Raw genomic sequence first — 15,818 nt, 5'->3', positions numbered from 1 at the left:
TCTCGTGACTAGAACTTGCTGTTCCCTCTGCCTGGAATGTTTCTTGCCTACATATCAAGTTAGTTTGCCCCCTTATCGCAATGAAGCTTTTCCTAAACACCCTCTTGTAAATTACACACACGTACTCTCTATCCCGCTTCCTTAACTCCCTTTTCTCCATACCTGCAAAGTGTCTTTATCTGCTAAACTGTATATTTTGCTTACTTGTATGTTTGACCCCTAGAAAATAAGCTTGCTGTTCTCTGCTATAACCCCAGTACCAAGAATCGTTCCTGGCACACAGAAATGTTCAATAACTGCTTACTGAATGAATGCATCAGATACACTAACATGACAGGTTAAGATGGTGACCCCTTAAGGCTGTCACCTTAATCATCACAAATTCAAGAAATATTTAGAAGATGAAGCAGTACCTAGAAATTGACTTTATTGTAACACAGTCATAAGACTAGGCTATGAAAACTTGTTCAAGAGATTTACTGAGCTGCTTCCTCAGATCAAGGACACTTGGAATTAAACGGCTTTGAATGGCTCAACTTGTCAGACCCCCCAGTGACTCACAAGATTGTTCTTCCATGATGTGACAGGACATCTGAACACACGAAAACTGATACGGCAGAGGAAAAAAAACTAGGAGCACTGCTGTTAAGATCAAGGAAATCTAAGTGTTTCAATTCAGACTGGATATGTGAATCAAGCAACTAAATATTGCATTCATTTTCCATAACCGACCAGCCTACAAACTCAATGGAATCATTAAATTTAAAATTTAGAGAATATTTCCTAGAAATCAATTTCAAAAGAAGTTCACTGTCTGTGTTCGCCTCTGAGGTATAGCCCCCAGGGACAAATCTGAATTACCAAGCATCTATCCCATTGGCATGACATTTTCATGAACAAAATGCAAGAGCTAAAAGCAAAATTTGACCAACAAAAAGTCAATACTCATGACATTCTGAAGATGAATTTACAATGCTCAGAGCTATCCTCAAACTTCTGATGTATGCTCAACTTTGGATCATGTTTACAATCCCTGATGCTAGAAAACACATCTCTTTTCTTTAAGTTTTGCTATAAGGCACATGAAATCACTGGAGACAGACAGAAAGTGAGAAATCACACCCTCCCCGAAGGGGGGGGGTTATGGCCAAACCACAATCCCTTCTGCTCCATTCTCTCAGGATTTCAGACATGCACACATGCATACATGTCTGGCGTGATTTTTAAGCCACTAAATCCAGGGCTTAAACCCACAGTCGGCTATGTAGGATTCAATGCCTTAACCTGCATGCCACTAGCCGGTCCCAAACACTTTTTTTTCTTTTTTTAATTTGGTAAAGAGCACATGCAATTGCCTAGGAGACACAAAGAGAGAGAGGTACACTGATGTGTCTAACCTACCCAAGATAAACTGGGCTGATGATGACGCCTTGTATGGGTAACAGAAATAAATAAGTATCTGTCAAAGAAAGCCATGTTCCGAGAAATTCAGACTTACACTTAATTCTTCCAGTTGTTCACATACACACACAAAGGTTTCAATCAGGGATAGAAAGAATCTCCACCTGCTTCACGGCGTAGTACAAAGCACAGGGTTTGAAGCTCTGCAAACTCATTTACCAATCCTGGCTCTACCACAAAGAAGCTAGTGCATGACCTTGGGGCAGCTCTTTACAGGTATGTGCCTGACTTTCCTTACCTGAACAGTCGTGAGGCTAACCATAACGTATGTAAAATACATAACACTACATATGGTATAAATAGCTAAGTGGTAGCTGTTATTTAGTTAAAAATAGATTATTAAATTTGGTGCATAAAAGCTTGATTCATGTTCAGAATGATAGGGCGTCCTCTTTTTTTTCTTGTTTTCTTTTTTTGCTTGTTTGTTATTTGCTAGAGTGAGAGTGTTCTCCAGAGGGGAGACCGGAGGTCAGTGGGTGGAGGAGTGTGATCATGCTGCAATCCCTTCTCTTCCACTCTCCCTCTTTTTGGGATTTTAGAGACACAGACACACACACACACACACACACACACACACACACACACACATATCCAGTGTGTTTTTCAAGCCATTGGATCTAAGACTCAAACCATGTAGGCAGTCATGCGGAATCCAGCCGCCTTAACCACGGTGCCACAGGCTGGCCCAGGGCTTTCATCTTATACTTTAAAAAGTTCTATTATTTCAGCACAAGGTGACACGAAACACTTAAATAACAATAGCCAGAATAACATACGATTAAGTGTTCAGTGTTCAGAGAAGGTATTGATAAGCGTAGACTAAAAAGGAAGGCTTCTTGAAAGAAAGGAAAATGAACTAGTTCATCAGGACAGATTTGTACAGGAGAAAACATCCCAAACGAGGACAACATCATAAGGAAAAGCAGATGTAGGAGTAAAGATTCTGATTCAAAAAGGCCAGTATGCCTCCAGTGTAATTTTTGTTCAGTGACAAAGGCCAGATGAACAAACTGAGGACAGAGTCCAGGGGGAACTTTGAATTTAAGGCTGATATAAAAGACATATTGCTAACAGAATAAAAGTGGAAAAAGAGAAGCTTCACATTATTTAAGAGAAATAACCAGCAAAATAAAAATTACTGCTTATCTAGTTTTTTCTTTTTAATTAGCTTAACTCACTATTTTTATCTCTAATATCAGTGTCAGTATTCCTACCCTACTCTGGCCTTAAGCATTATGAAATATATTTGTATGCATAGAGAAATAATAACTTAAGAGAACGACTGTAATTGTTAACACGTGACTGTGTAGGTGTGGATCAAAAGCAGAAAACAACACGACCAAGGGTTCCTTACATCTTAAAAACCCTGTTTCATCTTTAAAGAGCATCGGAGCCACAAAAAGTAGTTTATTATTATATTACTAAGAACAAAAAATTAGACACATACTGTTGAAGAAAAGACAAAAACGATCATTTTAGAGCAATGCCAACTGGTTAATGAACTATGACACAGATGTATACAGTGGTAGGAACCATCGCTGCTCTGATTGCCATCAAGAATCAGAAGATATACACAGAACATTCACATCTGCAGGACCAGCAGAGGGCATAATGGCTATGTCACTGGACTCCCACGTGGCCAACTGCGGTTCGAGTCCCTAGACCCAGAGGCTTGAAATACTGGGTACATGTGCATGCATACCCAAAATCTCTAGAGGAGACTACAGGAGAAGGGATTGCAGTATGGCTATCTCCCGAGGGGGTTGGGGGGGAGTGATTTCTCTATTTCTGTCTTTCTGGCGAGGCACACATCCTACAGCAAAAATCTCCCTTAAAAAAAATTCACTTTTGCTCGCAATGGTTTCACAGCCTCCAGATTCCTACTGTTTGAGTGAAATTCACTCAGTTGTAATCTACGTAGATCATCCATCTACCATGAAATGGTATAAGAGACCAGTGTCCTGAGCTTACATATGAATTTTTCAAATCAGTGAGCACCAATTCAATCAGAACTGGAAAAAAACAAAAAAGGAAAAACATAGGTTGCAAACATTAATAAAAGCAAAACATAGCAGTCCACTCATCTCCATCGTCCATATTAACTAGGTTGATAATAAGGAATAACTTCTGCCCTCCTCTAACTCAACACTATTATGTCCTAAAAATTAATTTTAATAACTCTTACTTTAATCAAAATGAACTGTTACCCTAATCAAAATGATCTGTCAATGGCAACAGCTTAAGCCAAATGGAGAAAGCCCAATCTTTTGAGAACTACAATACTGTTGTTGAAAATACAGGACAGAAAATTAAATATGTCAAATAAACTTATTTTAACACTCTACTTAATGTGGTATAATATAATATTTACTTTTCTTTTTATTACCTACTTTCACACATGTACCACAAGAAAGGCTAAGGCTTTGAATTTGATTATATTCCTTAGCAGATAGGGAATGCCTATATACTTGCGTGTTTTCCAGTTGGCTGTTCATCAATCTTTTTTTTTTTTGAGACTTATTTATTGTATTTATTTCTTCTTATTTTTTAATTTGCTGTAAGGTGCATGTGCTCACCAGAGAGAGAAAGCAAGTCACTAGGTCCAGGACTTGAACCATGGTCAGCCATGTGGCAGTCCAGAGCCTTAACCACCACACCACCTGCTGGCTCCATCATTCATCAATCTTAAGAACACTTTGAGATAAATTAAAAAATAGACACAAGATGAGCCAGCCTATAGCCTAGTGATTAAGAGAGCTGAATTGTGGCTGACTGTGGTTTGAATCCCAGCCCTGGTGGCTTGCAAAACACACCTGGTAGGCCAACCAATGATACGGTAGTTAATTAAGGTGGCTAGATCCTAAATGGTTCAAGTCTGAGACCCAGTGGTTTGAGAAATATTCTGGGTGGGTGTGCCCAAAATCCCAAAAGGAAAAATGAAAGAAAAGGGATTGTGGCATAACCATGAGAGTAAGTGCTCACTTCTCCACTTTCTCCCCGTTTCTCAAGTGAGTGCAGGCACCGTCTAGCAAACTGTTATGGAAAAAGAAAAATATATATACATACAACACGTGTGTGTGTGTGTATAATAATTTTAAAAACTCACTATCTTTCTGGCTAGATCTCACACTATAGATAAGCACATACTTCAGCCACCCCAAACCACTTTTCCTAACATTTCATACATTTCATACTTCTAGCTTTTGCTCATGCCATTACTACAGGTTAGAGTTCCTTTACCTAGGTCCCACTAAAGCTATTATTTATCCTTCAAAACCAAATTTAATTCCTATTCCTTCACAAAGCCTTTCCCAAACCCAACTGGTATTTAGGGAGGTAATTTAAAAAAGATACCAGTGAACAGAGAGGAAGAAAGAAATGAAAAACGCGTACCATGGGCCAGCCAGTGGTGGTAGTTAAGGTACCAGATCCCACGAGGCTGAGTGTGTAGCTTCAATACCAGATCAGAGGCTTGAAAAACACACCAGGCGCATGTGTGTGCGTGCCCAAAATTCAGAGAGGAGAAGGGAGTAGAAAAGCTTATGGTGTGGCCATCTCCCCAGGGGGTGCTCTTCACTCTCTCCCACCCACCAACAAATGCACACGCATTTGATATAGTATCAAAATGTTTTAAAAATCTGTATAAGATGATCTATAATAAAATTAATATAAGACTAAGGACTTGTTAGAACCTTCTAGAAAACTACCATTCCATGCTACAGAGAAAATTAACAAACCTACAAACGATCTGATAGGAGGAATCCAAAGGTGAGAGAAGCCTATCGAGATTATGGGATAAAAAGAAAACCAGCAGAAGTTTGAGAAATGTGTATAGGAATTATAAAACCGAAGAAACTAGAAGTCCCAGTTGGTCTTTCGTCTGTTATACCCCTTAGGAATAGAAAGCTAACCACTGGGTACACAGATGGAATGAGAGGGCAGAAGTTAGTTTAAATTTATTTATTTCTTCCATGAGAGAGATGGGAAAAAAAGAAAAAAAAAACAGAAACAGGAAGAGTGAGACAAAGAGAGAATGACTTCAAACAGGGTCTTCAATACTCCAGGGCCTCAATACTCCTTAGCCTTTCCCAGCCAGCCAGGACAAGCACACCAAATGTGCACAAGGAGACGTAAGGAGCACACGCGGGACTTCCCTGTGTGACTCTCATATCACAGAGCGTCACCGCAGTGCTTGCAGCTGGTCTAGAATTTAGTTTTTACAATATTTTAAAACTTATTTTAAATCTTACACAAAGATTAAGCATGTAACCCTAGCAGAGAGAACCTAATTAAATCTGCAAGAATGCTTTTGCCCAGAAACTGGCCAATCTTATCTAAAGGGTTTTAAACTAAAAATGGAGGGGTAGACACAATGCAAGCTGATACTGTAACACAGCATTCATTCACACTATGTGCCAAGCATTGTTTTAATACAATGCAGTTAATCCAAGACACAAAACCTCTTTACTTACGGAGCTTGTGAAGGAAGAAAACCAATTTAAAAAAAAATAATAATAATTTTAGGTGATGATCGGCTTAGAAGAAAAGTCACAACCAAGTAAAGAAACAGAAATGATAGGCAGAAGGGCTCTTACAGAACTGAGGGAGCAGATCTGGCAGATCTAAAGGTACAGGCAGATATAAAGTGGAAGGATCTGGAAAAGAAAGAATCAACATGTTTGAAAAGAGTGAACTCTAACAGAACATAATATTGGGTCATCTGAAAAGGCATGACATATTTTTCTATTTTTCTATGCAAAAATGCATCATGGCTCTTTCAATGACCCAGTTAATGAAGAGTGGGTCGGGGGAGGTGAAGAGGCAGACAGAGCCAGATTAAGGTGCAGAGGAAGTATAATTGCTATCTGAGGTATGATGGAAGCCCCTGGAGGTGAGGGACGTGGAGTCTGAGCTACCTTTGATCAGTCAGGATGTCATGTGTAAGGGACTCCAGGCACCGAAGTACAAGATAACAATGACCTGGTCTATGGCGGTGACAACAACACTGGGTATAATTCTAGAGTAGAATATAGGGGCCGGCATGTGGCATGGTGGTTAAGACACTGGACATTCCCACATGGCCGACCACAGTTCAAGTCCCAGACCTGGTAGCTTACTTTCTTTCTCTCTCTCTGTCCCTCTCTGGTCAAATTTAAATTAAATAAAGCTAAAGAAAATCATTTTTAAAAAAAGGGAGGAGGGGGATTTAAGGTGGCTGGATCCCACATGGCTGACTGCATGGTTCGAGTTCTGGATCCAGGGGCTTGAAAAACATGCTGCGCACTTGTGTGCCCAAATCCAGAGAGGAGAAGGGAAGGGATGGGGATGTAGCATGGCCATCACCCTGAGATGCAGGAGCCCTTTTATACTTTCCCTTTCATTTCTTTTCCTTTTTTCTCTCTGTCGCTCTGTCTCTCTCTGGAGGGCACACACGCTCAATAACAAATTTTTTAAAAAAGAAATGTGGGGTCAGCAAGTGTCATGGAGGTTGTCACTGGATTTCATGTGGCCAACTGCAGGGTTTGAGTTCCAGACCTAGCAGCTTGAAAAATCATGCCAGGTGGGGGCTGGCAGGTGGTGTGGTGGTTGAGGCACTGGACTCCCACATGGTAGACAATAGTTTAAGTCCTAGACCTGGCGGCTTGCTTTCTCATTTTCCCTTTCTCTCTCTGGTTAAATTACAATAATAATAATTAATTTTTAAAAATTATTTAATAGTAATAAAAGAAAAAAATTTCTTGGAGACGTTTTTGCTATAGAGCGCATGCGCTCATCAGAAATACAGAGACAGAGACACAGAAAGCGAGAAATCACCCCCAGGAGGATGGCCACACCAAAATCCCTTCACCTCCATTCTCCTCTCATGACCTTGGGAATGCACACATATGCACCTGGTGTGAGTGTGAGCCACTGGGTCCGGGACTCAAACAACAGTCAACTACATGGGAGTCCAGTGACATAGCCATTATGCCAATGCTGGTCCCAAAATTATTTATTACTATTAAATAATCTTTGGGAGTCAGCAGGTAGCATGGTAGTTAAGGGTGTTGGACTCCCAGATGGCCAACCACAGTTTGAGTCCTGCACCTGGTGGCTTTGTTTTCTCACTTTCTCTCTCTCTCTCTCTCTCACTCGCTCACTCACTTACCAGTCCCTCTCTAGTCAAATTGAACTAGATGAATAAATAAATAAAGCTAAATAAAATAATTCTGTAAAAAATTAAATAATTTTTTGAAAAAACAATTTTTTTTAGAAAAAGAATTATTTAAATATTAAAAAAAAAAAAAAGAAAGAAAAGAAAAAATCTATAGAGGCTATGAGACCAGCAAGTTTCAAGAGGAAACTGGATAAGAAGAGACTATGGCCTGGTCATCACCCCAGCAGGTGATTTCTCACTTTCTTTTTTGCTTTAAAGATTTATTTATTTATTTATTATTATTATTGCATTTGCTAAGGGCACATATGCTCATCAGAGAGAGACAGTGAGAGAGAGAAAGAGAGAGAAAAGGAAAGTGAAAAAGCAAGCCACCAGGTCCAGGACTTGAACTATAGTCAACCATGTGGGAATCTAGCACCTTAACCACCACATCACTTACTGACACAATTTCTCACTTTCTTTCTTTGTTTCTCTCTGGCAGCTGCATGTACCCTGTAGCATAAATAAATAAATAAATAAATAAATAAATAAATAAATAAAAAGATAAAATAAGGAAATCTGCATTGAGGAACAGGGAAAACAGATGAGAAGAAATAAAATAATTCAGAAAAAATTTTCCCAACTGCAAGACACAGATTTTCAAACTGAAAGAGCCCACATGTTATGACATTCAACATAATGAATGCAAACAGATCCAGACAAGGCACAGCCCTGCAAAATGTCAGAACATGGGCTACAAGGAAGACTCTAACAGGTTCCAAGTTTAGTATAGACTCAAAACTCAGAATGGCAGACTTCAATAGCTACTCTAGAAGCTATTATAAAAGACAATGGGTCTACACATTGAGAAAATAGCTTCCAACCTATCACAGAAGTCTATATCCACTCAAATATTAAACATGTCCAAGGTACGAATAAAAACATGCAAGGTATCAAACAATTTACCTCCTGTACCCTCTCTCAGGAAGCTACTGAAAGTGTTACTTGGCCAAATCAAGGAAATAAACCAAGAAAGAAAACACCACCACAGAAACACTGATGAAATAAATCAAAGAAGGCTTAAGTAAATGGAAAACTGTGCTTCACTCAGATTGGAGGACGCATTATTTGACTGTTCCTCCTCAACTGATCATGGTCTCAAATGCAACTCAAATTAAAATCCTGGCAAGTAATAACAAAGTGATTAAAGGTCTCTGGATCTCACATGGCCAACTGCCAGTTCAAGTCCCAAACCTGGGAGCTTGAAAAACATGGCAGGGGGACCAGCAGGTGGTGTGGTGGTTAAGACACTAGACACTCCCATTGGACTACCATGGTTGGAGTCCTGGACCTGGTGGCTTGCTTTCTCACTTTCTCTCTCTCTCTCTCTCTCTCTCTCTGTGTATCTCTCCTTGGTCAAATTAAATGAATGAATAAATAAATAAATAAATTTAAAAAGAAAAAAAAAAAAAAAACATGCCAGGCACATGTGTGCCCAAAATTCAGATTTGTTTTTTGTAGCTGCTTCTAGAATATGTATAGGAAAGGCCAAAGAACTATGATGGCCCAAATAACTTTGCAAAGGAAGAAAAAAATGTAAAAACCTACAATTACCTGATTTCAATACATACTACAAAGCCACAACAATCAAGATCATATGGTATTAGTGTTAAGACAGATGGACAGATCAATGATATAGCACAAAAAGTTCAGAAATAGACCCATACATGGTTGATATCTGAAAAAGATATAAAAGCAATTAAACAGAAGAAGTGTAGTCTTTTCAACAAACTATACTGGAATAACTGAACATCCATATGTAAAAAAAAAAATAACTTCATCTATGCCTTAAACCTTAAACAAAAATTAACTCAAAATGGATGATATATCTAAGTGTAAAATGAAAAACTGAAAAACCTTAAAAGAAAACATGGGAGAAAATAGTTACTTAGGCAAAGATTTCTTAATTATGACACCAAAAGTATAATACATAAAAGAACATAATTGATAAACTAGACTTATTTGTTTTTTGTAGCTACTTCTAGAATATGTATAGGAAAGGCCAAAGAACTATGATGGCCCAAATAACTTTGCAAAGGAAGAAAAAAATGTAAAAACCTACAATTACCTGATTTCAATACATACTACAAAGCCACAACAATCAAGATCATATGGTATTAGTGTTAAGACAGATGGACAGATCAATGATATAGCACAAAAAGTTCAGAAATAGACCCATACATGGTTGATATCTGAAAAAGATATAAAAGCAATTAAACAGAAGAAGTGTAGTCTTTTCAACAAACTATACAAAATAGACCCATACAGAGTTGAAAAAGATATAAAAGCAATTAAAAAGAAGAAGTGTAGTCTTTTCAACAAACTATACTGGAATAACTGAACATCCATATGTAAAAAAAAAAATAACTTCATCTATGCCTTAAACCTTAAACAAAAATTAACTCAAAATGTATGATATATTTAAGTGTAAAATGAAAAACTGAAAAACCTTAAAAGAAAACATGGGAGAAAATAGTTACTTAGGCAAAGATTTCTTAATTATGACACCAAAAGTATAATACATAAAAGAACATAATTGATAAACTAGACTTCATCAAAATTATGTTTGGAAAAAGCTTAAGTATTTTTTTAAAAGACACTAAGAATGAAAGACAAACATACTAATAGAACATATTTTCAAGTCATATATTTGATGAAAGACCTATATCTAGAATGTATAAAAAAACTTCTCAAACTAAACAATAAGAAATGTTAAAACCCTATTAAGAAAAGAGCAAATGATTTGAAAGATAATCCACCAGGAACATATATGGATATTAAATAAGCACATAAAGTGATGTTCAAAATTATTAGTCACTGGGAAAATACTACTACACACCTGGCTACAACTTAAAAAAAATAGACAATGAGGAACCAGCAGTTAGCATAATGGCTATGTTGCTGGACTCCCACGTAGTTGACTGTAGTTCACATCCCGGATCCGGTGGCTTAAAACTCACACCGGGCGCGTGTGTGTGCGTGCCCAAGATCCCGAGAGGAGAATGGAGGAGAAGGGATTGCAGCGTGGCCATCCCCCCTGGGGGGGTGATTTCTTGCTTTCTGTCTCTCTGTCTTTCTCTGTCTGGTGAGCGCACGCGCCCTATAGAGAAAACCTCTCCAAAAAAAAAAAATAGACAATGACAAGTGCTGACAGAGACATGGAATAATTGAAAAAATTCTACCTAGCTCATGGGAATGTAAAACAGTACAGCCACCTTAGTAAACAATTTGACAGGAACCAGCAGATGGCATAATGATTACTTTACTGAACTCACATGGAGTCGATCATGGTCCGAATCCGGACCTGGTGGCTTAAAATTCATGCCGAGCACATATACGTGTGTGCCCAAAATCCCAAGAGGAGAATGGAGGAGAAGGGACCACAACATGATCCATCCCCCCCAGGGGTGATTTCTCACTTTCTGTCACTCTGGCAAGCGCATGCACCCTATGGCAAAAATTACTCTTAAAAAAAAAAAAAAAAAAAAGCCTTAGCTGACTGTGCTGAGAAAGTATTGTTTTTGTCCTATTTTTAAGTTTATTTCTTCCATTAATAGAAAGAGACAGAGATCAAGAGACAAGCATCCCCAACAGGATCTTCACAGCATGATCTGCCCTAGCTAGCCTCAGCCACATCTAATCCTGGGGAGGCACGTGTTACACGTGCAGAAAGAGGTCTCTGGGCACAAAATTTTTAAATTTTTTTAAAAAGAAGAAGAAAAGAACATGTAATCCAAACAATGAAGAATCCAATACAAGAAAATCTAAGGGAATCCTAAGTATGATGTCAAGAGAGATGGCAAATTAACAGCTTTGTGTAGCAGGCCTCAAGAGTCGCAGTCCAGACTGGAGGTATAAAACAGGTCCTCAGAAAATTGAAATTGAGAGAGTATCTAAGATTATCTAAGCTTACTCAAAGGAGATTCACATAACCAGGCGAGAGTTTAGAAGGCAATTAGTCTGTGAGTACACAGAAAACTAGGTAAACAGCCAAACAAGATAATGAATATCTCCAAGGGCAACAAATGACGCAATACCACATGATTCAGTTGTTTTGAGCATTCACTTAGTCATAATGTACAGACTGAACATTGATCTGAAGGTATCACATATCTACAGCAGAAGGACAAGGGCAACCAGAAGCAGGTGCCCACTGCAGAGACAAAGAAAGGTGTTGGAAGAGGGCTCAATCTTCATTAGAAATATAGAGGGGAAAAGCAAAAGATTTAATACAAAGATTTAAAAGTGATGGCCTTAGGACCAGCAGGTGGAGTGGTGGTTAAGGAGCTGGACTCCCATATGGTTGACTACAGTTTGAGGCCCAGACATGGCAGCTTGCTTTCTCACTCTTTCTCACTCCCTCTCTCTCTCTCAAACACATGTGCACTGTAGCACATTTAATAATTAATTCTAAAAGAAAATGTGATAGCCTCAATGAAGCAGAAAATGGCAGTGGGGTGTTTGTTTTAAATAACAAATCCAAGCTTGCTCTCTCACTCTTTCTCACTCCCTCTCTCTCTCGAACACATGTGCACTGTAGCACATTTACTAATTAATTCTAAAAGAAAATGTGATGGCCTCAAGGAAGCAGAAAATGGTAGTGGGGTGTTTGTTTTAAATAACAAATCCAGTAAAAATGTTTTTGTTGTTGTGTTAAGTGGCACATACAGTGGCCAGAGAGATACAGAGAAGAGGAGAAAGCATCCCCAAAGGAGAATGGTCACTCCAAAATCCTTCTCCATTTCTCCTCCTTTGGGGGATTTTGGGCATGCATGCACATGCATGCACATGTACCCAGAGTTGTTTCTCATGACTCTAGATCTGGGACTCAAATCGCATAGTCAGCCACATGGGAACTGGCTACCTTAACGACCAGGTCACAGAGTTGGTCCAAAAGAGTTTTAACTGTTTAAACTATATGCGTGTAGGGGCCAGCTGGTGGCATGGTGGTTAAGGCACTGGACTCCCACATGGCCAACTGAGGTTCGAGTCCTGGACATGGTGGCTTGCTTTCTGTGTGTCTCTTTCCCAGTCTGTCTCTCTCCGGTGAGTACACACACCCTATAGCAAATTTAAAAACTAAAGTAATAATAAAATAAAATTTTAAATTATTATTTAAAAATACGTGCATACATAGCTTTGATAAAAATACATTTAAAAATCAAATAATGGCGTCAGCAAATAGCGTAGCAGGTATATTGCTGGACTCCCTCATGACCAACAGCAGTTTGAGTCCTGGACCCAGTGGCTTGAAACTCACACACCAGGCACACACGCATGCATGCCCAAGATCCCAGAGAGAATGGTGGAGAATGGATTGTGGAGTGGCCACCCCTCCAGGGGTTAATTTTTCACTTTTCCTCGTATCTCGGTCTCTCTCTCTCTCTCCAGTGGGTTCATGCGCCCTAAGGCAAAAGCCTCTACCAAAAAAAAAAAAAAGAAGAAGGAAAAAAGGGGGGCCCAGAATAGTGAAGGATCTAGAAGCATGACATTCAGAAACAGTTGTAAGGGGGCAGACAGTGGTGCCTCAGTACCATGATGCTCTGCAGAGCTGACCCATATTGGAAGGTTCCGGAATTGCAGTGAGAGGCTTTCCTGAACATATAGAATACACGGGTACCCATGATCTAAGGTTGGCAGAGGCAGGGGGTAGACCACGACAGGAGGGTCCCCATTGGAAGTGCCTCGCTCTGTCTTTCTTACTCATGGAAGAAATAAACCAACTTTAAAAATAATGACTACATAAACTAAAGATGTTTGAATACACATACAGGCCTAGCCACAGTGGCACTGCTCTGCAATGCTGGAGTCACAAAGAAGACCACAGCTAGGGTTGACCTGAAACATGCCCGCCTGGCAGGCACGCTCACACGTGCAGGCACCCCGATCTCGGCCAACTGGAGGCTGCAGGGAGATCATGGCATGATGAGGCCTCCCAAGAGTGCCTGTTTTCCTTTCCCTCTTGTGTCTCTCTTGCTCAACGGAAATAAACTTTTAAAATAAATAAATAAAACATAAATATGCAACAACACTTAGAACATATTAAAAGCTGATTTCAGCTTCTTATTTGATTTGACTAACGGATCTAGAATCACAGTCAACCATACAGATACATGAACAGAAAGCTAAGCTGTGTCAAAAAAAAAATAAAAAAAATAAAAAAATAAATAGGAAGAAAGAAATGTCTGATAACTCCCTGAAAGTAGAATTCACTGTCTCAGGGAGCAATCAGCTCTCTGTTACTAGAAGTGTTTAAACAGAGTCTGAACAAAATCCACTTAGTGGACATGATATAAAATTCATGACTACTTGCAGGGTTAAACTGTAGACCTCTTAAGTCCCTACCAGTTGTGCATTTCTGCAAAAGGATTCCATGTAATAATTTTCTCAGCATTAGTACCCTTCTTTCTATAAAGCAGAACAGGGACCAGCAGACGGTGTAATGGTTACGTCACTGAACTCCCACATGGCCAACTGCAGTTCAAGTCCTGGACCTGGTGGCTTGAAAATCATACTGGGCGCATGTCCATTCATGCCCAAAGTCCTGACAGGAGAATGGAGGAGAAGGGATTTCAGCATGGTCCTCATCCCTGGGGAACAACTTCTTGCTTTGTCTCTCTGGCAAGTGCACACGCCCTATAGCAAAAAAATCTCTCAAATAAATAAACCAAACAGGACTAGGATCATTGGTAGGTGAAGCAGCACAGCACTCAGCACGTTGTGCTTTTTCTTTAACTCACACCCACCTCTTTTAGCTTTTGGTTGTTCATGTCCAACATCCCAAATATATTTACATTTCATTACGAAGCACCTAAAATATTTCAGAAAACACATGAAGTATAAATACTCAAAGAGTAGAAAGTAAAATGCATGTCCGAGTAGGAGAAGAGAAACAAGAAAGTAGTCTGATCTGTGTAGTGGTAAGAAAAGAACCGAAAAATCAGGTGTCCCTGAAACCACTGGAGACCACAGAACAATTGAACAGGTCACTGTAACCAACTGTGAGACTTTGGGACTCTGACAAGAGCCCTTGGGTTTCCCTGGGCAGGTGACAGAGCAGAGATCTATGATTCAATCATCAATGCCTAAGAGCTGCAAAACAGTCATCAGAGATCAGTCAACAACAAGAAGAGTAACTTTGGGACCAGTAATTTGGGTGGTGTGGTGGTTAAGGTACTGGACTCCAACAGGGCCGACTGTGGTTCAAGTACTAGACCAGCAGCTTGAAACTCATGCTAGGTGTATGTACAAACATGCCCAAAATCCTAGGAGGAGAATGGATTGTGGCATGACCATCCCCCCTAGGTATGATTCTCGCTTCTCCTCTGGTTTTCTGCCCTCTCTTGTCTGGCAAATGGATGCCCTATGGCAAAATTCCTTAAAGAAAAAAGAGTAATTTTAATGTGTTCTACTCCAAGTTTCTAGAACTTTGCTCTATCAGAAAACAAAAATCAGGGTCAGATGGTGGCACAGCAGCAAAACGTGACACACTGTGATGCTGACCCACATAGAAAGGGTCTGGGTTCATGTCCAGAGACCTCCCTGAGTACTACAGGCATGTGCACTGCCCATGATCTGGAGCTGGCAAAAATGGAAGGTAGATTATGACGCCAAGATCCTGTTGGGGGTACTGTCTGTCTGTCTCTTCTCTCACTCACAGAAGAAGTAAACTTTAAAAAGTTATACCTTTGATTAGATGTTGGTCATCCTAATATGAAAATTAAAATATTAAAAATATAATAGATACCATGTTTTCTATGAGACTGTCTCAAAAGTCAGTGAGATTTATTCATAGGCTTCTGAAGCTTTGTTAATTTCTATTCGAGGATATTTTTTTCTTTCTGTCTATATAATAAAATACTATCATGCCTACAGACACAATAAATTTACCCCAAACTTTGCTGAACTCCATCCTTACCATTAATCATAGACAAGAATCATTCTTCAAAAATAATGTCTGTGTTCCTTTAGGATACTTTTGTATTTCTCTTAGTTTGAAAATTAATTTAGAATCTACCAAGAAACTATCAGTGCTTTACCCCTTGCAAACCAGAGGAACTTTTGGCTGTCTAAGAAACAGGCCAGCTTGCTCTGGCACTCTGACAAAGGCCCTGTGTCCTCTGTAGGGTCTCCCTGCATAGACTGCATACTTTTAGGGAGG

This window comes from Tupaia chinensis, unplaced genomic scaffold (genome assembly GCF_000334495.1).
Source record: "Tupaia chinensis unplaced genomic scaffold, TupChi_1.0 Scaffold000291_1, whole genome shotgun sequence".
Taxonomy (NCBI): Eukaryota; Metazoa; Chordata; class Mammalia; order Scandentia; family Tupaiidae; genus Tupaia; species Tupaia belangeri.
This window is presented reverse-complemented; position numbering follows the sequence as displayed.